The sequence below is a fragment of the Ascaphus truei genome, chromosome 2 (assembly GCF_040206685.1).
Source record: "Ascaphus truei isolate aAscTru1 chromosome 2, aAscTru1.hap1, whole genome shotgun sequence".
In the NCBI taxonomy this organism is placed as follows: domain Eukaryota; kingdom Metazoa; phylum Chordata; class Amphibia; order Anura; family Ascaphidae; genus Ascaphus; species Ascaphus truei.
Genome location: NC_134484.1, coordinates 441888327 through 441914812, shown reverse-complemented (window position 1 = coordinate 441914812; position 26486 = coordinate 441888327). Strand labels below are relative to the sequence as shown.

At 45.3% G+C, this 26486-nt stretch overlaps 1 protein-coding gene across 4 annotated transcripts in view; it reads right to left on the bottom strand.

Moving 5' to 3' along the window:
- The window catches only part of CNPY1 (canopy FGF signaling regulator 1), a 122219-nt gene that overhangs the window by 90993 nt on the left and 4740 nt on the right, over window positions 1–26486 (bottom strand). Inside the window, exon 1 of one of the 4 annotated variants that reach the window (XM_075587865.1) lies at window positions 7275–7460. The exons of 2 other annotated variants lie outside the window; for them this stretch is intronic. The gene's annotated coding sequence lies outside the window, so the exon portion shown is untranslated. Of the gene's footprint in view, window positions 1–6066; window positions 6155–7274; window positions 7461–26486 lie in introns of those variants that run through there. One more of the 4 variants, XM_075587866.1, reaches the window with a different exon arrangement.

Here is a 26486-nt window from a genome sequence, read left to right as displayed (position 1 = left end):
CAGTGAGAAATATTATTCAAAAGTGGAAAACATTTAAGACAGTTGCCAATCTTCCCAGGAGTAGACGTCACAGCAACTTCACCCCAAGATCAGACCGTGCAATGCTCAGTGAAATTGCATAAAAACCAAGAGTTACATCTCAGACTCTACAGGCCTCAGTTAGCATGTTAAATGTTAAAGTCCCAGACAGTACAATTAGTAAAAGGCTGAACAAGTATGGTTTGTTTGGAAAGGTTGCCAGGAGAAAGCCTCTTCTCTCTAAAAAGAACATGGCAGCACGGCTTAGGTTTGTAAAGTTGCATCTGAACAAACCACAAGACTTCTGGAACAATGTCCTTTGGACAGACGAGACCAAAGTGGAGATGTTTGGCCAAAATGCACAGTGCCACGTTTGGTGAAAACCAAACACAGCATATCAGCACACACACCATATACCAACTGTCAAGCACGGTGGTGGAGGGGTGATGATTTAGGCTCGTTTTGCAGCCACAGGACCTGGGAACCTTGCAGTCATTGAGTCGACAATGAACTCCTCTGTATACCAAAAGTATTCTAGAGTCAAATGTGAGGCCATCTGTTCGACAGCTAAAGCTTGGCCGAAATTGGGTCATGCAACAGGACGATGATCCCAAGCACACCAGCAAATCTACAACAGAATGTCTGAAAAAGAAAAGAATCAAGGTGTTGCAATGGCCCAGTCAAAGTCCAGACCTCAACCCGATTGAAATGCTGTGGCGGGACCTTAAGAGAGCTGTGCATAAACAAATGCCCACAAACCTCAATGAACTGAAGCAACGTTGTAAAGAAGAGTGGGTCCTCCACAACGATGTGAGAGACTGATAGTCATACAAAAAACGATTATTTCAAGTTATTGCTGCTAAAGGTGGTTCTACAAGCTATTGAATCATAAGGTATACTTAGTTTTTCACACATGGCTTCTCCATTTTCGCTTTATTTTTGTTAAATAAATCATGACACGGTGTAATATGTCATGTGTTGTTGTTCATCTGAGGTTGTATTTGCTCAGGAGCAGATGATTGTTATGTTCTATGTAAAACTATAGAATTCAAAGAGGGTGTACTTTCTTTTTCACACAACTGTATATAAATATTACAAGCTTAACACATAAAAACAGTATCTCTATGGCACATGATATGGCAGTTTACGTCACTGTCCCTTTTATTTTTATAGAGCAGGTGACAGCATTTGGAACGGCGTCCACCCTCCATTCCATCGGTGCACCCAGCCTGGGGGGCCCAAGCATCCCTCGGCAGGCAATGGGACCGGAGGCCTCCCATCACCCCCCATGTAAAATTATTAGGGGAGGGTGGGTCAGGGGACAGAGGAGTGAGGAGAGGGGAAAGAGGGGAGTAAGGAGAAGGGTTGGGGGAGTGTGGAGAAGGGACGGGGGGGATTGAGGAGATGGGGGGAGACCTAGGACGACAGGGGGTGGGGGGAGAGAATGTGGAGGACAGGGGGGGAGAGAATGAGGATGGGGCGGGGGGGAGAATGATTAAGAGAGGGGGGAGCGAGGAGGAGGGGAGTGAGGACAGTGGTCCGCTCACAAGTTTTTTCCTATTTATGTGCACGCCTGAGAGAACAAAATAACAAAAAAAGAAGCTTGGCCATCTTATATATTATGAGAAAGACTAATTGTAAAATTTTCACAGGCATAATCCCGCTTAAGACCAAATTTTACTAATTGCACTGACATGTATTTATTCTTTAACCAAAATCCGACACGTAGAAGTATTATTTTAAGTTAGTTGGTCAACAAAGTTAGCCGAGGCATGGAAGGGGTTTGATTTCCTCTCGCTACTCTCCTCTGTCTGTCACTGTGTTCTGCAAGAGTTTGCACAGGAAACCATATGTCCCTCTCCCTTTACAACAAGCATGTCAAACTCGCGGCCCGCGGGCCGCATGCTGCCCACAACGAGTATCTGTGCGGCCCAGCCAATGTGTCCCGGTTACGGCGGCGGTGAGGAGGATGCGGCAGCTGGTAAGTATTCTCTGTGTGAGTGAATGCTGCCAGGGGATTGGATGAAGGGCCGCATGGGTTTGAATGAAGGAGGCGGGGCTTAGAATGCCGGCCGGGATGCAGGGGATTGGTCGCAGGCAGGTCAGAGGAAGCCGGGGGCGGGGCTTCCGCTTTGTGCAGAGCACACGGTGAGTGTGTCTCTGCCTTCACGCTCCTGGCTCCTTTGCCTGCTGCGCAGTGTCCCCTGCCGGGCGGGCAGCCACAGGGACCCGGGGCAGAGGCGCTCACCCCCTTTGGCGCTCACCCCCTTTGCCGCCCCCCCCCTGAACCCTTGGCGCTCCCTTTGCCCCCGGTCTGCATGGTGCAGGAGATGGGCATGGGGGCGGGCAGTGGTGGTGCGCGATCGCTGACGGGCGGTGGGTGCAGAGGGAGGCTCAAAAAGCAGGTCTTTCCTCTGTCCCCCGCCACCCCCCCCCCTCCAGTCACTCACATCCGTCGCTGTACTCCACTTTGTGTGTGTGTGTGGGGGGGGGGGGGGGTGTGTGTTGTGGGGGGGAGTGTGTGTGTTGTGGGGGGGAGTGTGGGGGGGTGTGTGTGTGTGTGGGGGTGTGTGTGTGTGCGGGGTGGGATTGTGCATGTGTGTGGGGGGGGAGTGTGTGTGTGTGGGGGGGGCGGAGTGTGTGTGTGTGGGGGGAATGTGTGTGTGTGTGTGTGGGGGGGGGGGAGTGTGTGTGTGGGGGAGATGGGGCTGTGTGTGTGTGTCTGTGGCTGTGTGTGTGTGTATCAGTGGCTGTGTGTGTGTATCAGTGGCTGTGTGTGTGTCTGTGCAGGCCAGCAGTGACTGTGTGGGTGTCTGTGTGTGGTCAGTGTCTTTGTTGGTCTGTCTGTGTGAGTGTCTGTAGGTCAGTGGCTGTGTGCATCTGTGCAGGTCAGAGAGAGAATGGGGGGGGAAGAGAATGGAGGGGGGGAGAGAAAGGAGGGGGGGAGAGAATGGAGGGGGGGAGAGAATGGAGGGGGGGGAGAGAATGGAGGGGGGGGAGAGAATGGAGGGGGGGGAGAGAATGGAGGGGGGGGGGAGAGAATGGAGGGGGGGGAGAGAATGGAGGGGGGGGAGGGAGAGAGAAAATGGGGGGGGGAAGTAGAGAGAGAATGAGGGACAGGGCCGCCAACAGGCCTGATGAGTCAGGCAACCACCCTCTCTCTCTCTCTACCTCTCACACGGGAGACATCGGAAGACAGGTAGGGAACACCTCCCCTCCAGTATAGTACCTTGAGGGACTGCGGATCAGGTAAGATCCCAGGCGGGATTGCGGCTTTGGAAATTGTTAAGAGGGGGCATCCTGACACTGGTTAATGGGTTCAGAAGTCATTCACGTCTGGCTTTTTTTTTTTTGGTTCGGTTAGTGAGACACACACACACACACACACACACAAACTTTTCAAAATAAACCTACGTTTCTATGAAAATTTAAGTTTTTGTTTTTTTGCGGCCCACATAAACTTAAACCTTGTTTATTTGGCCTGTGTTAGCCTTTGAGTTTGACATGCTTGCTTTACAATTACTTCCAGTTTAAGAAGGGTAGAGGAAGCTCTTGATTGACAAACAGTCCCTATCCAAAGGCCCCGATGAAAATACACTTGTGCTTAATATACAGAAAAACAAAAGCCAATTCTTTTCTTAATGCATGGCTATATTGGTTTAAGGAAGACAACAAGATTGTTAGATTATTTACGAAAAAAGGAATGTACTTTAAAATTCTAACTTGTTCATGAGCTGAACAGATAAGGGAAACCGTTCCTAATATACATCCCATATAAATATATACAGTATATGTATCCCTAATAGGAAAACACATTTCACAGCGTGTGTGTGTGGTTTTATTTGAAATATTACACAATTCCATAATTGTATTAATCTAAGTGGTTTAATGCATGTACTGTAGATATCCTACAAAGTTACATTTCTACTCTCTGACAAATCTGCACTAAATGAAAACTTTATTTCCAATTGCTTCTTCCACTGTCTGCCCACCCAACATGTGAGAGGACCCCGCAGAACAAGAACAAGGTCACTTTGCATGGGGAAGACAGGGCAGGTCTTGATAAACACATCAAATGACATTAACTAAAATAAGGGAATTCGAACCTTTTACAAGTCTTCGCTTGCCACGGTTATAACTACAAAATTTAAATTTAAAACTTTGTGTTTATGTTTTTTTTTTTTTAAGGCAACCACCACTCAAACAAAAACACCTAAAACAATCCTTAATTTTACATGAATACATGTAATATAACTTTTAAACATCCTTTTATAGGCTCCGATGCCTATTTACTATAAATGCCTTTTATTAGAGTGTCTTACTTAAGGTATTTTGTGAAATGCAATCCTATTTTCCTGGGCAAAATCAACATTTTAGAATTTCTGGAGATTACACAGACTTTTAATGAGCTCAATACAGGCATACCCCGGTTTAAGGACACTCACTAAGTACACTCGCGTGTTTTTTGGAACGGATATCATCAGAACCTCGTTAATATTCAGCAAGGTAGAGATGGATGATGGATAGCACTGCCAAAGAAATCCAACTCCCAGTAGAACCGGAAAAATAGGAAAAAAAGCGCACACTCCAATGTAGCAATAGGTCTGGTTTATTGCAGGCTAGACAACAGTAACAGGACAACACGAACGCACCTACACGTTTCGTGCACAGAGCACTTTATCACTTGCTGTATCTTCATCTGGATGGGCTGCACGACCCTGATGTCTGGAATGTCTGTGCAAGCACACAGGTAAAGGGCCGCAGTGCCCTAATATATATATATATATAGACACCTGTGCTTCTTTATTTCCGGATTTGCTTATTTGGTTGGGTGTTTATTGTGTTTAAGCTGTGGTGGTCAAGTGGACTCCACTAGACACTTATCCTTCCTATTGCACATTTATTCAATCCTCCAGGACATTCCATTGTCATCCTGATTATCATTATATGTTATGTATGGAATTCTCTCTGATTACTGATGCTTCACATCTCTTCTACCTTGCCTCGTTAATATTCGCCTGAACTACTTGAGGGATCATTAAAAGTAAAATGCAGGTTAATAAAGTGTTTATTTCGCTCATCTAGACTAGTGTTCAGTTTTGCAACTTAATTACAGATTGTGCAAAGAAGGGCTACTAAAATGGTGCATGGTCTCTCACAGGGGTGGGCAACTCCAGTCCTCAGGGGCCACCAACACGTCAGGTTTTAAGAATATCCCTGCTTCAGCACAGGTGGCTCAGTCAAAGAATGAGCCACCTGTGCTGAAGCAGGGATATCCTTAAAACCTGACCCGTCGGTGGTCCTTGAGGACTGGAGTTACCCACCCCATGTGTATCTACATCATTAAATGCACCAGAACAGACTAAAGGACCTCAATACGTAAATTTCGGGAGAAAGAGAGACGGGAGAGGGGGGTGTGATAGAAAGTTTAAAATAAAATACTTTCAACAAAGTACAAGAAAAGTGCTAGAACAAATGGTTATGTCCAGAAGCTGGATGGTGGCAAACCGAGGGAAAATGTGAGGAAGTACTTCTTTACGGAAAAGGTGGTGCATTCACGGAAGAGCCTGCAAGCATAAGTGGTAGAAGCTAACAGAGTAAGGGGATTAAAAAAATGTTGTTTCGGACAGACCTAAACCCATCATAACTATAAAATCAAGTCACGGGCCTGAGGTTTTACAGCAGATGGGAAAATGGGCAGCCCAGTTGGGCCAAGTGCTTCCTTCACATGTGCCATCGAATGCTATGTTTCTACCACACGCCTTTTTTGTGGCAGCTCAATTATCAGTTTCAACTTCCACAACTATCTCATATTCAGGAACGGCCTGTGCCTTCTTGGACTAGTCGCCTAGACCCTTAAGCTTTCCGAGTGGCTATGGTGCCAAATGACAACACCAGTTTTCAGCCTCATTTCTTAAACAATTTTCCAACCATTACAATCATCCAACATTCTCAAATCCCCTTTCATTGTACCACCAGAGCAACAGGATAAAAAACAAAAGGGCAAACAGCTATTGGATGTTATTCTGTGCCACAACATACACCTACCTATATATTATGTATTGCTTCCAATCACCAACTTTACTTTGAACGTACGTTTTTAAAACTGTAAATCCATTAGTCAAGGTTTATATTGATTCTCCATGACCATCCGTGCCACCAAAATCCCATACATTATATGTTCCAAACTGCTCAATGGCCCGAATGCCTGGAGGTATTGCTAGTTGCATTACTTAATTTTCTGAAAGATATTTTTTTATGCACTCTAGTAAAGATGAAAATACTAAAAATTATTACACCTAATAATAATTATTATATAACTATAACAGTGTTATCAAAAAAGTCATACATTTGGATAGCAAACTCACTGTGATAATAGCAGCATGATTTATCAATTGCAAAAATTCTCTTAACTACTCTTCTGATTTTTAATTAGGTTTATAGAAATAATCAGGTTATTTGGCATGGGTTTAAAGAGACGTTTACAGGTTTATAAAACTCCACCGTAACCATATGAATTCAACAATAGCTCTTCGATGAAACTTGCTACATTTCACACTGCGTCCCGAGAATAAAAATATCCTGCTGTGAGAATGAAAACCTTTCAACAATTAATATTAACAACTATTTTCTTGACAATTCTTCCATCCCTTGGTCTCTTTTTCCCACTGCTGTAATACAGAATTCGTAACACAGCACTCTGTGTGCAGTTCCATATCATTCCATTTAATTCTTTGTTTTAATTCACCAAGTAAAGTTACCAACACCCTGTATAGAGAAGAAACTCACTTTTCGCTATACAAAATAAGACCATACACAATTTACAAAAATGGGCAAAAGTTGTGTTACATTTACTTGAATGGGTTTCACAATTAGAAACGTGTGCATGTGCTTTCAGTCAAATGAGTTGCAATTTCCATTTACAATAGATGTAACACAAATGTTCACAATTGGTTTTGTTTCAAAGAAACTAGTCATCTAGCTAGAACAATAATTTTCTTAGACCTGTTAATGATAATTAGATAGAATAAAACCACAGAATTAAAAAAAATTATATACATTATACACACACACACACACACACACAAACACACACACACACAAACACACAAACACACACAGAAGTTAGTCTTATTAAGTCTTATATAGTTAGTCTTATAAAGCCTATTGTGTAATCCTCATATTGTAAACCACAGCTCATTGTTGCACATGCTGAAATCTAACACCATGCTTGGCACAACGAACTACAAGCTTACCTTTAGAGCTGCAAACTCTTAGCAATTCACCCTTACTACTCCTTGAGTTTACTGCGGATAACAAATTCCACAATTTAAGGTCACCACATGGAAAGCTCTTCCTAGATCAGACGTCAATTTATAGTTTGTGACAAATACAAGAATTGCAGGTGCTTCAAGTGTCCATTATTTATTTACGTGGTGTCTCCCGGTGCTGCCACGATACCAGTGGGAATGGATGTATTTTGTGGATTGACAGCAGATGAAACCAATGAGGAAGCAAACAATGTACTAGGAAAACTACCAATAGCAAGTACAAGCAGGCAAATCATTAATTATCTCCTCCGTGTGAATGTCCCTTCTGGAATTCAGAGTGAAGCCTTGAAATTATACCCTAGAGATTAGGAAAAATATGCTCATGCTTTCAATCTATCCACATTTTTAAAACAGGTGAATTTGATCATACCAAATTAATTGTTGCATTGGTTACATGTACAGTTTTGTGGTAGAAATTAAGATATGTAAATTAATCTGAAAAATGTTATCTGTAGTGATCCTCCCCTTCCCCATGCACTTTACTAGAACTACATGCAGATGCCACAAAGATCTGGAACAGCTATGATAACTCATGGTGGGGTAAATAAATGATCATAAGGATTTTTGATTTAGGTAGATGAAGTGAATGGTAAAAAAATGTGGAAACTACAATATTAAAAAAAAGGATTAATGGCAGCATAGTCCAGCATGGCACCATAAAGCCTCGACCAGGGTGGCGCCGAATGGGCGCGCCACTCACGCTGGACACGTTGCGACAATGTATGTGGCCTGCGTGAGCGGGCGGGCCTGCTGGGCCGCTTTCCGAGCAAGCAAAATTGATTTTGCTGCTCGCAAGCCCATCAGTTGAGCTGTTCGCCCAATGAGGGCGAAACAGCTCTGTGACGTCGTGGGGCTCAGTGCTGGAGCGCCAGCGCAACTGTTTCCATCCTGAACGAGGCCTCAACCACTAAAGCAGAAGGAAGGGGCACCTGGGAGTCATTATTTAATCTGAGAAGTAAAAGTAAGAAAGCAATGTAACAAAACAGTGGACAGTTAGCAGGATGCTAGGTTATATAGGGAGAAGAATTAGCAGGACAGAGGTAGAGATGCCACTTTATAGATTGTTGGTAAAACCAAGACTTCACCTGTGTTCAGTTGTGGAGACAGGCCCAAATTTACACAGCAGTCTTCTGCCACAAAGCACCCTCCAATGGACTGTAAAGTGCCACTTCCACTGCCAGAATGTGTCTTATAGCGTTTGACTGCTTAGCAAATATGGACCCCATATCTGCAGAATATAAATAAATTAGACATTGTGCAAATAAAATTATGCATGGTCTACAATCATAAAAAATTTCAGGAAAGGCTAATGAACCTCAACATGCAACGCGTGGAGGAGTAGAGAGGAGTGATAAAAACAGTCAAGGGTTTAAACAAGGTACAAGAGAGAAGCATATTTCAGAGAGAGAAGTGCCAGAATAAGGGGTCATGTTCTGAAGTTGAAGGCGGAGAGGCTCAGTGTGAGGAGGTTCTTCACCGAGGTGGTGGACTCATGAGATAAACTCACAAAACTTTTTGTGATAGACCAACAGCTATCCTGAATATGAAAGCAAGTCAAGGATCAAATAGGGTGTGAGGTTTAGCAACAATTCTGAAAATTGTCAGGCTGGGAAGGCCAAGTCGTTCTTCATAGCCATCAAATTCTGTCTTTCTACACCATTTAGGGCTATATTCTATATAGTTTGCTGCGGCTGCTTTGGTCTGGAAATCCTCAATTTTCAAAAGGCAGCATTAGACTATAAAGAATTACCCCCTTAAACACACGTACTTTTGCAGTTCTACACTGGTTGTACCAACAATACTATCAGTATTACTGAACCAAATGATTATTAACAGTGGTGATCCAAAGAGGATCAAATAGGGTCCACAATCTGTATAGGGTTATAGTAACAAAAAGATATCTTCTACATGTTATAATCAAAGCATTCTTTCAAAAATACTACTGGGAAAAAAAAAATCAAATGAAAAAGGTAATTCAATCCAAAAGGATTGTACTCAAACCAATACGCAAAACAAATTAACATTAGTTACAAAAAACTCCCAAAATAGTAATTTGGAAAAAAAAAAAAACGTATAAGTCCTCAAAAAATAAATATAAAGTCTGACACTTGTGAAGAGATACTGGATTCTGTGGGTTCAAACCCAAGTCACTGGTGGGATTTCTACTTGGGATGAAAATGGTTGTCAAGGGAGACCAGTACTTTTAACACCAAAAACCTCCAGGGATCACTATCACCAAGAACAGGACAAAGTAATTGAATAAACAGTTTATTGTGGCAGAATCAGCAAATTCACAGCATGACATACACTCACCAAACTGGGGATCCGCGTGGAAGACTCTAGCCTCACTACGTGCAGAGGCCTGTTTCAAGAAGGCTTGCCCTGTCTGCTTTTCGGCCAGGATATCAGAGTGCTGAACACACAGCAGCCCCTCTGACATGTATCTCCAGCTGCTCACAGTCAAGATCCAAACTCCTTCCCAGAATGTCTCTCAGATAGACTAGTGCTCTGATCAGCAGCGCCCCTTAGGCCGCGCTTATTGTGCCAGCGATAGTGATGGCGACACTGACGTCACGCTGCGGTCACAGGAAAAATCAAATAGAAGTGACTTCCAGCGATCGCAACCAAGTCATCACGTCGCTCCTACAATAAGCGCACGCGACAGCATCAATACATTTGTTTTGACGTGACGTCGCATCGCTGTCGCCGTCACTATAAATGCGGCCTTATATAGCCATCTGTGGCTATCCTTTACATGGGACAGGGACTGCTGGCTAACCAGGGCACGGATTGAGTTTGTGCCATTAAAGCCAGAGGAGGGGGCGTGCTCCCACTGGGTAGGAGCCACAGAGTCTGCAAGACTCTCCTTCCTGAGAGCCCATCGCAAGACCTGATTATCAACTCTTCCCCACTCACCAAATATCTTGACACCTGTGTCTTGATCATATCTTTTCTATGGAACAGCTCAGCTGAGTGAATTGCCGAGTCTCCCTCCATAGAAACAATACTTACAGTAACATAACCCAATTTACACTTTACAGGGCTGATTCCCAAATCACATCACAGAACAATGTTGATCACTAAACTGGGGGATTGCATGTACAGGGAATAAAGGCTTTACGGACAACACTTTTACATACAAGTTATTTTACTTTTCCACCCCAGACATTAAATACATTTGGCTGAGATACACATTAAACAGCCAGCTTGCACTGTTTTTTAGGGGTAGCTAGTTGGGCTTTACCTTTATTGTGTGATGCCAGCTACCCCTACTGTCACAATGACCTGTTAAAATATCTTATAGCAGTGCTTTAAGTAATTTTCCAAAGGGCTGGATAAGAAAAGATTTATAAATAGAAGTGCCAGAAGTGTACTACAATATAAATCTGTTGCGTGTGTACGTACTGTAGATAAAGATTTGTTAGGTTAACAAAGTAAGTTCCCAACTCAATATAGGGTGTAAGAGGCCCATATGATTTTGGAAGATATGAAGAGGGGGAGGGGTGGATTATGATTTTGGGGCTACTAAAGGAGGCAAATATTTGAAGTCAAAGCTTGGTGAGTAACACAGCAGCCTGCTGCAGCGAGGCAGGTTGAAAGCCTTGAGCAAAATAACTACTCCCCCACACGTCAATTAAAGGTATTCTGCCTTCAAATTGTCAAGTGCGGCTGAAGATAGAATTGGTAACGATAGGAACTTTGGCTAATCGAACGTAGCCCAACTTAGAATGCGTTGGGCAGAGGGCAAGAGGCCAAAAAGGTTATGTCCTCCCAGTCACAGAGTGTACAGCAGCCCAGGACAGGAATAACCCATGTGGAGGAAACATGTGAGGAACCATGGCCGCAGCACTGCCCTTCCTCTGGGCATATTAAGACTATGTAACATTAACATAGTGGATAGAAACTTATGATTCCCCAAAAGAGACTGTGCCTAGACAGCAAATACATGCCTGCAGCAGTGGGTGGAGGGACGCCTTTGCACATCTATACAAAAAAAACTTAACATTTTTTTTCCAAGTACAGTATTTATAACATCTGTACCATCTATTTTTATCACTGCAGTTCTATAGTGAGTTTCTGTGTGAACAATTGCACTTAGATGCTTGAGTAAATAAAATTAATAGGAGCAGAAGATCTAAGGGCCAGTTTAGGGCCTTTCAGATGCCATATTTGGCCCACTGGTTTAAGAGCCTTATTTCAGAAGTAACTGTCCAATCTCTTCTCGTACCCTCATGAGGGCTTTTTTTTATTAGAAGGAAGGAGATGGAGTTGAGAGAGCTTGGTGTGGGGAAAAGGATACAGCTTTTGCGTTGTAGGTTTTTCTGTAAGGATGGGAATGGAGGCAAGCGGTTTGTATAGGAAGGGGTAAGAAGGTGAGTGGTTTGGGTGGGGAGGGGGAGGTGAGTTGTTTGTGCAGGGTAAGGGGGAAGGAGGCGAGTGGTTTGTGAAAGGTAAGGGGATGGCTATGAGATTTTGCAAAATCCGTCCTGGGTTTTCAGAGTCCGGACCGGAATTTTGCTTCTGTGCTAGGATCCTCCATTTTTGCTCCTGGCAGCTTCCTTAAAAAAAGAACAGCCCTGTAAGCAGGAAGTTGCTGAGCAAAGTTTCAGTTCACGTCGAGTACATGCAACGCACTTACCTTTTGCTTTCCTCGTTACCAGACCCGGCTACCTACCTCGACCACCCGTGTCTTCCACCTGCCTCGACCTCTGCATTCTCACCAACTACGCAACTCTGCTGCCAGCCCTGACCTTCAGCTTACGACTCACTACTCTATCCCTCGGCTCAGGTCGGTTCTTTCATATTCCTCCCTTAGCCCTGCAGGTCCGTTTCCGGCTTGAGACAAGCATCGTTACATTTTACCCAGCCCAAACATGGACACCACTGAGGTAGGATGAGCCATTACCCTGCAAGGACAATACTTGGGGGATCTTGAGCAACGTCTCGCCCTACACGATCAACCACAACTGGCACAGATGTGTGAAGCGGTGCAGACCTTTACTTACCCACTTTGGCACACATCAGCCGGACTTGAAGGCTGCAGATGCGGTTCCAATACCGCTTCCGTTATCTCCTTGCACCAGAGAACCTTGGATCCCGACTACTCTACGGTAAAGGGAGGACCCTATGGCATGTAGGAGATTCCTTAATCAATGCTCTATCCAATTTGAATTACAACCGTCCATGTTCACCACGCACTGAGTCCGGGTGGCCTATATCATTTCTCTTCTCACCGACGAGGCACTGGCTTGGAAGGGGGAATCGCCCCTGATCAGTGACTCCCCTGCTTTCATCTGTACGTTCAAAATTGTTGTTTGACGCTCCGGGACATGTATCATCTGCTTCAGCTTCACTTCTGTGGATTCACCAGGGAACTCGCATGGTAGGCCAATAGGCCATTGAGTTTCGTACCCTTGCGGCTGAGAACAGCTGGAATAATGAAGCTCAAGTAGCGGCCTTTTGGCAGGGCCTCTCAGAGCACTTAAAAGATGAGCTAACCGTAAGGACCTTGAGGAGTTAATTTCTCTTGGCATATGGATCGATCCCAGAATGCAAGGTGCCTGTCTGAGAAGTGCTGTGCTGTTAGGAACCCGAAGACTCGGTTGGCCACAAGTTTCGTTTCTCCGTCTCCTCCAGATGATGAGCCTATGCAGCTGGGTACTATCAGACTGTCAGAACAGGAGAGAAGCAGGAAGCGTACCTTGGTATTGTGCCTGTATTGTGGGTCCAGGACCACCGGATCTGTGACTGCCCGATAGTCGCGGGCCTTTAGAGGTCTTTAGATCACCAGTATTTATAGTTGAATTACTGAGCTTTGTCTCTGTTCTTTGATGGTGATTTCCATCAGAAATGAATTTAACCTTTAACTCCCTACCACCTGACAAGTATTATGCTGTGTCTGAGTGTTTATTTAGTAGGGGATATTGGTATTTCGTCTCGCTATTGATATTTTGATTTCTTAATTACTGTTACACTTACAATCGGTAATATATGTTTTAAGTAACACTATTAAAAGTTATACTCTAATTGCTAGTGGTGTGCATTTAAGTGAATTTTTCTTTGAGCATACTATCTAGTGAAGCTGACCATTTTACTCCTTCCAGACATTGCATGGAGAAGTTGAAAAGTTTGATCACATGCAGTGATCATGGCTCAATTTGCTTTCTGCACAGGAGTTGCACTTGGCAAACTACATTGCTGACAGTGGCTTGTCAGAAGGATGTACTTGGCACCGCATAAAGGCTGTATCTGTTCCCACAAAATTTAGAGCGAAGAAAAGGTTAAAGAGCTAAACGTTTATATTTGGGAAATGTACACCTGTCCTAGACCAGTATTACAATGATATGATGCGTCAACAGTCACTGTATATGAACACCAAAAACAAACTTACTTGTTAGCCATAAAACACAGAATACGCCATTTAAAAAAAAAGACAATTTCCTTATTTTTCAATAACAGTCAGATAATGTGAACTGTACTCCTTTTAGCAACACTTAGAACAAATAAGATGTGTTTCCTTCGACTTTACAAGATGTACATTTTTCACTTCCACAAAGTCCTCATATACTGTACCTTATATCATACATGTTGTAGTACACAAAATTTCCAATTGTCTGTTTGCCACTGGCAACCAAACAAATCCTTGCTGGTGAGAAACCAGTACTTCTGCCCTACACTGAATTTAAATGGAGTTTGTGGGGGACACATCGTTAGTGGAAGAAGCTGCTCTGGAAAGTGCAGCACTTAGAACGACTTTCGTGCCGCAGATGTAAATTATATCCCATGCTGTGGAATGTTATGTGGGTTCGACTTTCAAAACTGCAAACTGTGACGAGGAGAGAGAAGGTAAGGCTGCGTCCATGCAGCAGAAGACCGCGAGGAGGTGTGCGCGTGAGTGACATCACCCGCGTCAAGCGGGAGCTTTATGTGGACAAGGTAGATGCACCGTGGGGGGACGTGTCTGTGACATCATGGAGCAGGTTTGCCCTAATTGGGTGAACAGCTCACGTGACGTGCCCGTCACGCCGAGGAATCCGTTTGAACTGACTCCTCACGCACCGCCCATCCTGCTGTCGCGCGGTCTATGGGTGCAATCAATGCCTTAAGGCAATGTGATCACGCAACGCGAGCAGGGAAGAAAAGTTAAAGCACCAGAGAGAAGGTGGAAGCTGTGGAAAGGAAAACTAGCAAAGGAAAAAGAAAGGACAGAGGTCTTTCTGACAAATTCAACTAACCCCTTGAGTGCCATATGGGCCAAAAATGTTTTGCATTGGCCCCCATAGCACTCAAGTGAAATTGCCATAATTTGCTTTATTTGGGTGTGTATTTAAATTAGAAGATCTTTTTTAAATGTACACTATTTTTTTAAAGTGTAGTGCAGATAATCTCGGCCAACTCCAGTTCTCTAAGGCCACCAACAAGCTAGGTATTAGGGATATCCCTGCTTCAGCACAGGTGGCTCAGTGTCTCAATGACAGCCACCTGTGCTGAAGCAGGGATATCCTGAAAATCTGACCTGTTGGTGGCCCTTGAGGGCTACAGTTGGCCTCCCCTGCATTAGTGTTCTTTTGTCCAGTACAACTGGATTGCATGCCCCATTTGTTAAGTCCTGCACCAGGAAACTCATCCAATTCCTTCATGCTTTCCCAAATGTATCAGCTCTCTTGACAAACAACATGGAGGGACCAAAATTGTATCCTCTTTCTTATGGGCTTCTATGCGCCACTCTAATTCTAAAGCACTGTCAACAAGATTGACACATACAAGAATAGTCATGGGTCTCTTCACTAACGTGTAATAGTCATTATTGATTGTTTGATTGTTAAGGACCTTTGAATGGCCTTTACCAACGGACAATGGCCATTGCATTGTAGTGAATACACCCATAGGAAAGAAATAAAGTTAATTGAAGAATTCTGCATTTTAACACTGATTTTCCACACATAAGAGTCATTATTTTGTTTTGAGGCTATGAAGATGACCTGCTACATTCTGTGACTAGGTTAGAGCAGGTTCAGAACAGGTTTTAAAATAGAAGTAAAATGATCAATGTTCCTTTAAGATTTCATTTTTGCAGTCCGTGCTTGCTTTGTCCGTTCTAGAACATACTGCATATATCAAGTCTCCAATTGGGATTTTTTTTTTTTTGCATTAGCCATTGTGGACATGCTGAGATGGATGTTGGTTTGAGATTCCCTATCACCAGAAAGCGCAACTGATTAGTTACACAATGCAGCATTATATATAAAAAAGTATACTACAGGCAAAGTAAACTCCTTTAACTTCTATTATATGTTTTTTGCAAGGTCGAGATGTTCTGGCATTTAAATGTTATACAACACATTATCAATAAAAATGTCAAAGCTGGAACATGAATTTATTTCTTCACATTCTATAAAACGTGTTTTTAGGTATCTGCACACTTAATGTGGAATGGGTTTTGTGCACGGTTTGTATGGAGAACAGATACTTGATCAAAATACGTTTACATATATATGTATATATATATACATATATATGTATGTATATATGTGTGTGTGTGTGTGTGTGTGTGTGTGTGTGTGTGTGTGTGTGTGTGTGTGTGTGTGTGTGTGTGTGTGTGTGTGTGTGTGTGTGTGTGTGTGTGTGTGTGTGTGTGTGTGTATATATATATATATATATATATATATATACACACACACACACACACACACACACACACACACACACACACACATATATATATATACATACATATACACATTATATATATATATATATTATATACACACATACACATACATATATATACATATACATATACATATGCACCACAATTCCAATGTGAAAGTGAATCTAAATAATAAATGTGTATTGGGTATCAAATGTAAAAGTGAATGAATAATAAAACTGTGTAACCACACTTATTTGGAGTGTGACATAAGGATGATAGATCTTGCAAGTGGAGAAGGAGAGAAGTATGAATGATACAAATTGATCAAAAGGTTACAATCCTTGTAACCAACGCAGAAATGGAACCAAGAGTTTATCTATAAAAAACAGGTGTTACACTAAATAGTGCAATAGAGAGCTTCATACACATGAAGCAGTGAGTAGCGCCAGAAAACATATGCAATAAAATCAACAAAAATATATAAAATAGAAATAACAGAGGAAAACAATTAAACAAAAAGGCCTAGTGTTACATCTAACTTGATATATTATATAGTTAAATACTTATCTGTATATCTTCTCATGAGCAATGATCATTTAGTTCAATTCTTTGGCCAACGTATTTTAAGCCTACAACCATGTCATGGTGTGGCCCATCTGTAGGCCCTACAGGCGCATGCGCGGCCAGACAACGACGTAATGTACGTTACGCATTTTCGTTACAAGCAACAACATTTTTCCCATCAGAACTCTGTAGGTGCCACCAAAGAAGTTTCACTTAAAAAGTCATTCTATGCAATGCAATATTGATTGAAGAATGAAGACTTCAGGCAGCTTCTTCGATTAACCACATCTACATAATTTCTACAAAACAAAGCAAAAGCACACACTCCATAGTGTAAAACAGTATAACAAAATGTTAAACATGTATTTGAAGAATAAGAATCGCACTCACAAAAGGGAGATAGAAAGACAGCATGTAGAGATAAAATCTCAATCCCCAGCCTACACATCTCAGGGTTAGAAAATAATCAGCAATCCTTTCGTACAAAGTCCACGTGGTTCCAGACTGTTGTGGTGCCTCCGTAGCTGGAAGATTTACATTTCCACCAACAAAGTTAAATCCAGACCGAACAGATCCTGCCCCCGAAGGCTGGCTAGGAAAGTGTTTCCCAGACAAAGCTGCAAATGTCTTCTAAAAAAAAGCAGGAACTAGTTCTCAGCGGGTACTACACGCCGATGATGGTGCTCGTCAACTATGTGATGTCACAAAAAGCGTGCCCTACAAGTTTTGGTTTCTCAAGAGATAAGGAGTATACACCCGGAATAGGCTTACAATAGTGTGAGGTAACTAGGCAATATCTTCCTCCGCGAGTGTGATTCTTACCCTTTGAATACATATATAAAATTACATTATAATTTTTTTTTTACACTGTGGAGCGTACGTGTCTGCTTTTTGTTTCCAGAGAGAACAAAGATATGTACAGGGAGAGCCAAGGAACGAAGAAAAGCTCTGCATCCTTTTCTAGCAATTTGCGTCTAATTTTAGAATGTAGATCCAAAGCATACAGTATTGTAAAGCAAACAGAATAAGTTCATTGGGAGGGAAGAAGTCACAAGGTGTCCTACAGCCTGATTCTACCTACTGTAAACAATACTCATTAGGCAACAAAATAAATCAGCAGCAGTACTATATAGACTTATTGATTCTTTCCATATTTATTGTTTTGTCTTCCACAGAAAACGGTCTCCCTACAAGGATCACAAAACAACTGCCAACACACAGAAATCCATAATGCAGGTAAAAAGAAAATTCTGGTTATGTTAAGCCCATCTTAAAGAAATAATAAAGTTTACTTTCGATAATGTAGCAGTTGTCCACCTCTTAATTCAAATGCCACTGATGTTATGACTGTTTGTTCAGTAATTATATTGTGGATATGCAAGGCAACTGGAAGTGAACAAAGTTATTAATCTAATAACTAGAAGGAATGAAAATGTTAATGAGCAGATGTGAGAAACGTGAGCACAAGTTAGAGAAACGGGAGGATCCTGCTGGCTGACAGGTCTGCATACAAGTGCAATACCTCTCCCATCGTACTTTGTGTCTCGTTTGCCAATTAACCTCCTCTGATCTCTGTGGGTCTACCCCAAGGCTCTGTCCTGGCACCTCTTCGTTTTCCTCTTTACACACTCTCTCTAGGTGACACATTTCTCAGGTTCAAATATCACCACTATGCGGATGACAAAGTTACCTTTCAACCCACCTGACCTTACACCTGCTATACAGACCAAAGTCTCTGAATGTCTTTCTGCTATATAATCCTGAATGGTCCTCCGCCGACTCAAACTTAACATGTTCAAGACGGAGCTCCTCATACAGTACTTCCTCACAAGCCTGGCCCTACTGCCCCATTCTACAGTACTGCCAACTGTAATATCATACACCCAATATCACAAGCACGCTGCCTTGGGGGTCACATTTGACTCCTCCCTCACATTTTCATCTCACATTAAAACTGTAGCTAAAACCTGTCTTTTATTCCCTCCACAACACTGCAAAGATACACCCTTTCCTCTGTCCCTCTACTGCTAAAATGTTAATGCTGGACCTCATTCTCTCCCGTCTCGACTATTGTAACCTTTTACTGTCCGGCTTTCCCGCCTCTCACCCGTCTCCCCTACAATCTATCCTAAACGCTTCCATCCCTTTACTCTCCTAAATCTGTCTCAATGTCTTGTCTGCTGAAATCACCCTCCTGGCTTACAATTAAACTCTGCATAATTTACAAAATTCTCTTCCTCCCTTTTAAGGCTATACTTTCTTCTACCCTTCCTTACATCTCAGCCCTAGTTCCTCGCTATACACCTGCCCAACTCTTGCGCTGTGCTCAAGGCTGTCTTCTATCTACCCATTTTGTATCTAAAGTCCTCTCCCGCCTAAAACCTCTCGCTCACTGCCACACACCTCTGGACTGTCTTTCCACGCAATATTCGACTAAAATCCTCTCTCTCCACCTTTAAGACAAATCTAAAAACATATCTCTTTAACAAAGCATATGGGTAGCTCCACTGGCTGGTATTATACATCTCGGATGCACTGACCTTGACCCCTTGCAGACAAACTTCCCATACCACCCTCCTACTGTCTCTAAATTCTCCCTAATTACCACTTAGATTGTAAGAGCTTCAGGGCAGGGACTCCCTATCCTATAATTTTAATCTCTGAAGTGCTTATTCCCATTATGTATTATATTATTAGGTTACGTGTATTACTGCTGTGAAGCGCTATGCACCTGGATGGCGCTATATAAGTGAGGATATACACAAAATACAGAACAGTATTCAAGATACTCACTACTCCAAGGGCATTTCTACCCCCATAGCACCACCTGTTAAGGTGTCTGCAAGAGCAAACCGTCAGACTTTTCAGGGCTGCAGTGAATGGATGGTATACTGGCTACAGATTTTATATATGCTCATACTTGCTTAAGTTTCAGATATCTGCGCCAAGCTTTCACAGCAAAATGGAGAACTTTCTCTGTAAAATTGGAGAAAATGTGTATAAAAACCCTTTCGCAGAATGTTTGCGAACTTTTGCTGCATGCTAGCCATTTTATTGGCTCTCCAGCATCCCACACCCTGTTGCACAAGTAATCAGGTAAGATTATGTGCTGCTATATGCCATGTGCTGTCCTTCCCCTCCTACGGCGGTCCTTGAACTTGCCCGCTCGTGGGCGGGGTGCTCGGGGGGGAGACATGCACTTGCAGGGAGAGGTGGCTGGTGGGCCGACTGGCTATGGGATGAGTGGGAGCGATGCGTGGGGAGGGGGGCTTCCCACGCTGTCTAGGCTACCGGCGCCCACTGGTTTGTCCCCGCTGCCGGCTTTAGGCGCACAATCCTGCTGCAGTGGTGCCCGATCCTACCGGCAGCCATGTGGTTCTCCCCTAGCGCTTCTTCCCCTGAAATTAGCTTGTGGGTGGTGTGGTACCAAGACGGCAGCCAGTCGAATTGGCAGGTGCGGTGATCTTGATCAGCTGTTACGGGCAGCGGCAGGGCAAATCGGCCACCTGCAGTGGTAGAAAACGGCCACCAGTGGCTGTCGGTGCAAATCAGCCGTTTGCAGTGGTTGCAGGCGGTGTGGTGGCTAGGTCAGCGGTGCAAGGCACCCCCGCTAGGGTCTCAGCATTCTGGGTGGCAGGTGAGGACCCCGGCGTGGTTTGACGATACACAACTGGAAATGGAGGAAGACAAGGCTCGGATCGCAGCCTAGGTCGCATCCCCCTTCAACACCAACGACAGGTAAGAAACCTACGCTGGTAAAGAGGGGTCGATGGCGTGACAGAATAATTGCGTTTAGAGAACTGATGGACTCCCAGAGGGTGCGCTCAGTCTCCAATGTCCAGCGGGAAGGGGAAGCAGAGTCCCAGGTGGCGCAGTGTCTTTGCAGCCGGCGACTCCAGATCCTGTGCAGTCCCTGGATCCGGCAACTTACAGTGCGTCAGACAAGGCAAGATTTGCTGCAGCGTTAATGGGTATGCTACAGGCCTTCAAGCATCAGGCATTGGCCTCCGCGATCCCCACAGGAGCGGCGGTCGGGAAAGGAGGCCGTGGCGCAGCGTTAGGGGCGGCAGCAGCATGGAACTAGTCTTGCGGGGGCAGCACCGCCGGATTCCAGCCCGGCCCCCACAACCTCCAGCCCGGATCTGGCAACCACGTTGGGGGCCTCTGGCACCGGGGATGGTCTATCATCCGCAGGAGACGGATCAATCCCGGATGGGGCGTTCACGGACGTTTACACGTCTTGCCAGCACGTTGGGCACACATTTAACAAAGGCAGAAAAGGAAAAATTTGGGCAGGGGATTATGTGGAGCTCCTATCATTGCTCCCAGACTATATGGAAGTGCTGGCTCAATTATCTAAGAAAGGGGACGCGAGGAAGGATGACGTTGAGAAACGTCTCTTCCTGCGCACATTTTCCAATTGGTCTCGCATGTTTAGGATCTTAGCGGGGGTGATCGGGCAGATGGCTCCCCTCTTATGTTCAGCACTGTTTAAATACATGGATATGATTGGGCATGCCCACCAGAGGCACAGCGGTATGGGTTGGTGGATCTACGATGTTAAATTCAGGGAGAAAATGGTGCTGAACAGGGGAAAGGTGTCATGGGACATTAAGGATGTGGACCTGTGGATTGATTGGGGTGTAGGGGAGAAGCCATCGCCCTTTCATGGGGGATCCAGCGGAGGACGTCATGCGGGTGGAACAGACAGGCGAGTCAGTCATGGGTTTGCTGGGCGTTCAACGACACGCGGGGCCCATACAACAGCTGCCGCTTCAAGCATCGGTGCGCTACCTGCGGGGGAACGCATCCCCAAGCAAAATGTTTTAATAGTGGGGGACACGTCCAGGGGAGCAAGGCGGAAGGCACCATCCTCAATAAATCGTCAAAAATTTAGCGCCATGGCTGGAAAACTACCCCAATAGGGAAGAGGCCCGGCTGCTTCTAGCCGGGTTTACCGAGAGGGTTCAGGATCCCGTTTGAGCATCAAGCGTGATCGGGGAGTGGGCGCAACTTGAAATCGGCTAGGGTATACAGTGACGTTGCAAGGGAAAAAGTGAGAAAAGAGAGAGTTAGGCAGGATGGCGGGTGCATTCACCACCACCCTTCTCCCCAACTTGAGGATTTCACTGCTGGGGGTGGTTCCCAAGAAAGACAGAGGGACGTTTAGGCTGATTCAGCACCTTTCCTACCCGGAAGGCACATCAGTGAACGATGGTATCGAACGTGACTTGTGTTCAGTCAGCTACGCAAACTTTGACCAGGCAGTGGCGCTAGTGGGTAAGATGGGCAAAGCCGCGTTGCTGGCAAAGGCAGACATTAAATCTGCATTCCTGTTGATGTCGGTACACCCTGAATGCTTTCACCTGTTAGGCTGTATGCTCGACGGGCAATACTTCATTGACTTGTGCCAACCCATGGGCTGCGCGCTATCATGTTTCTACTTTAAGGCTTCACACGTTTCTCGAATGGGTAGTGCGTAACAGGGTGAAGCCACAGTGTGCATGCACTACTTGGACGATTTCTTGTTCGTGGGCCCGGTGGGATCAGAATAATGCACAAGTTAGCGGTTTGAATTGTCGGCCATGGTGCGTGAGTTCAGGGTCCCGCTTGCTGACGAGAAGACAACAGTAATTAGTTTCCTTGGGATTGATTCAGTGAGGATGGAGTACAGGCTCCTGCCAGAGAAACTGGTGGCTCTAATATAGATACTAAGAGATATTCATGGCCATAAAGAAAACCTTGCTGCGTAGTTTTCAATCACTGTTGGGCCACCTTGTTTTTGCAGCGCGGATCATGCGGTGGGGAGAGGTTTTTTCCCAGACGCCTAGCAGCAGCCATAACAGGAGATCAGGCGTCCTAATAATTTCATCCGGGTCACTGCTGAGATCCGTAAGAACTTGACAGTCTGGCTGGACTTCCTAGGGATGTACAATGGTCGGACCTTGTGGCGGGGGCGCCCATCTCGGAACGCTGAGCTACAGCTGTTCACGGACGCTGCAGGGTCAGTAGGTTCTGGGGCTTATTTCAAAAGCATATGGTGCGGTGGCCGTACAGTGGCGCAAGTCCCAGCTCATCAGGAACTTAACATTCTTGGATCTTTTCCCTTTGCTGGTCACGGTGCATCTTTGGGTACATTTGTTTGCAAACAGGGAAGTGATATTCTGGACCAACAACATGGAGGTGGTAGAAGCAGTGAATAACTTTGATTCACATCCCCCCCAGGTTTTAGGTCTGTTGCGCAGCTTTGTGCCCTCATGCCTGCGCTTGAACATAGCATTCAGAGCGCGTCACTTGTCAGGTGTTGCGAATAACATTGCCGATTCTTTATCCCGGTTGCAGATGGCAGAATTTTGGAAGTGGGCGCCGGAGGCGGACCAGGTCGGCTTGCGTTGCCCAATCAACTTATGGGCCACGCAGTAATGACTTTAGTACGAGCTTCTGTGGCTCCGTGTACGTGGGAGGCTTATGCGGCAGTTTGGCGCAACTACTCGGCCTTTGCAGCGAGTTTGAGGGGCACATGGCAGGGGAGGGGACCATCATGTGATACGTCTTAGCATTATTTTATTTATAAAATGTTTTACCAGGAAGTAATACATTGAGAGTTACCTCTCATTTTCAAGTATGTCCTGGGCATAGAGTTGACATATGACAAATAATACATGGTAACAAATACATAGTTACATAAGTGAACAGGGTATTGTATTGTATGTCTTTATTTATATAGAGCCATACATGTACATAGCGCTTCATAGTAGTAATACATGTTGTACACATATAAATAACAAATAATATAAATAACAGGTCATGGGAACAAGTGCTTCAGACAAAAAAAGTAACATTAAGGAAGAGGAGTCCCTGCTCCGAGAAGCTTACAATCTAATTGGTAGGTAGGGGAACATATAGAGACAGTAGGCGGGAATTCTAGCAAGTGCATCTGCAGGGGGCCAAGCTTTATGTATCATGTGTCCAGGATTATCTAGTGCTATTAATATGCTTCTTTAAGCAAATGTGTCTTAAGGTGGGTCTTAAAAGGTGGATAGAGAGGGTGCTAGTTGGGTATTGAGGGGAAGGGCATTCCAGAGGTGCGGGGCAGAAAGTGAGAAAGGTTTAAGGCGGGAGAGAGCTTTAGATACAAAGGGGGTACAAAGGAGACATCCTTGAGAAGAGAAACAAAGGACATAAAGTCCATCCACGGTGCAGCAGAAACAAATCACAGTCATAGTAATTCATCCAATAGATCCCATATAGACTGGATAATAACAATCTTGATCCTGGGTATATAAATCCTTATATAGCTGCAAAAATATACATAATGAAAATACTGATGTAAAGTGTAATTGGACCTTATAGCTCATGAATAAGTGGCTGCCATCTTAACCGGCTTAAATCATAAAGTGGGATCTTAGGGTACTAGGGAGACACAATTACCAAAGGTAGAGTGTCACCTTTTAACCAGCCACACTCAGATAAAGCCACAGAGCACATAGGTAACACTAACAGTATGCAGCAGGACAATACCAGAGTACCATCACTATTGTAGGAAGTGAAGGTGAACAGCAGGAACTCCGTCAAAGCGTGCACGCAACTTGATAGAAGATCAACAGCAGGAAAAACCTCTAGGGAGGAAAGTGGAGCACTGCACAGGGACAAAATGCAGGAACCGGCACACCAATACTAAAAAACTGGTTTATTGAGCGACTAGGTGAGACACCAACAACATAGCAACCACCCACTCTGATGCGTTTCGGGCTAGGCCCTTTGTCAAAGAGTATAACCCCCATAATAAAACACACAACTTAAATACACATCTTACCTAATTAATCGGATCCATAACCGGAAGTGACGTATGGGGAACAGATCGGGAGTCTCACGAGATTAACCAGTAAGACTGGAGTATCTAGGAGACAAACCGAGAGGGCCTCGTAGCGCCACCTAGCTTGGAGGACCCGCCAATGAGGTACCAACTATACAACAAGACAGAAGTCATAGCCTCACTGATCGCGATCTCGGCCGGAAGTGACGAAAGCGGAACCAATCGAAAATCTCGCGAGACTTCCAGTGAGACTGGAGTCTCAAGGAGACTAAACGGGTAGACCCTATAGCGCCACCTAGCTTGGAGGACGCATCAGTGAGGTCACAGATGACATAACATACACATATTCAGCAGCTTGGATGTCCCCAAAGATATCCTAGAGAAGAGTAAAAACCTGTATAATCATATAAATAAAGGTATCGATACCTCACTTAACATGAAAAACAAAATGGGGGAAAATGGGGAAAACAAACCACAACTGAATAAATACACAAAAACTATAAACATAATCTTATATCATAATAAAAATTAAGAAAAACAGGGAACATAATGGTTGATAAAGAGATATAGATATATCTTTACTATATATTTCTGAAAGCGTCGTATGTGTCTATGTCTGTATGTCCCTCCCTGTGTCCCTAGCGGCAATCAGATTGGACCTTGGGCCAGGCCAATGAGATTGCTCCCTTGGCCCGCCCGCCCGCCCCCGCACACCTTTCATTGGCCTGAGGCGCACACACACACACACACACACACACACACACACACACACACACACACACACACACACACACACACAGTCCCCCCCCCCCCCATCACGTGCGCCGCCCTGCACCAGCTCACGGACGGAGGGGAAGCGCGGCCCTCCTGCCCCTGCCAACTTCAGGCTCCTCCCCCCTCGCTCTCAACAGGCTCCCGGAAAGACGGAGTGGAAGCGAGGCGCTACCTCACCGCCGCACCCTTACCTCTCTGCAACATCCCCACCACGTGCGCCGCCACCCTGCACCGGCTCCCGGACGGAGCCCTCCTACCCCAGCCGACAACGCTCCCTTACCTCCCCTGCGCTCCGCTAACTCCCCGGCCGCTCCCTTACCCCCCCGGCGCTACCTCCCCGCCGCTACCTCCGCTGGGGGGCCAAGCAGCCTCCTTGGATCTACGGCAGTCCCACTCTCCACCACCTCTCACTCCCGTCGTGTGTGTGGACATTTTACTCCTGCCAACAATTTGTGCCTCACTTTCACCCCCCCTCCTACCCCTCATCCCCCTACCCCTGACCTCCCCCCCCCCACGCCTGCACTTTGACTGACGCACGCACACTAACCATTGACTGACGCACGCACACAAACCCTGACTGACGCACGCACACAAATCCTGACTGACGCACACAAACCCTGACAGACGCACGCACACAAACCCTGACAGACGCACGCACACAAACCCTGACAGACGCACGCACACAAACCCTGACAGAAGCACGCACACAAACCCTGACTGACGCACGCACACAAACCCTGACTGACGCACGCACACACTGACTGACGCACGCACACCCTGACTGACGCACGCACACACTGACTGACGCACGCACACACCCCGACTGAAGCACGCACACACCCCGACTGAAGCACGCACACACCCCGACTGAAGCACGCACACACCCCGACTGAAGCACGCACACACCCCGACTGAAGCACGCACACACCCCGACTGAAGCACGCACACACCCCGACTGAAGCACGCACACACCCCGACTGAAGCACGCACACACCCCGACTGAAGCACGCACACACCCCGACTGAAGCACGCACACACCCCGACTGAAGCACGCACACACCCCGACTGAAGCACGCACACACCCCGACTGAAGCACGCACACACCCCGACTGAAGCACGCACACACCCCGACTGAAGCACGCACACACCCCGACTGAAGCACGCACACACCCCGACTGAAGCACGCACACACCCCGACTGAAGCACGCACACACCCCGACTGAAGCACGCACACACCCCGACTGAAGCACGCACACACCCCGACTGAAGCACGCACACACCCCGACTGAAGCACGCACACACCCCGACTGAAGCACGCACACACCCCGAC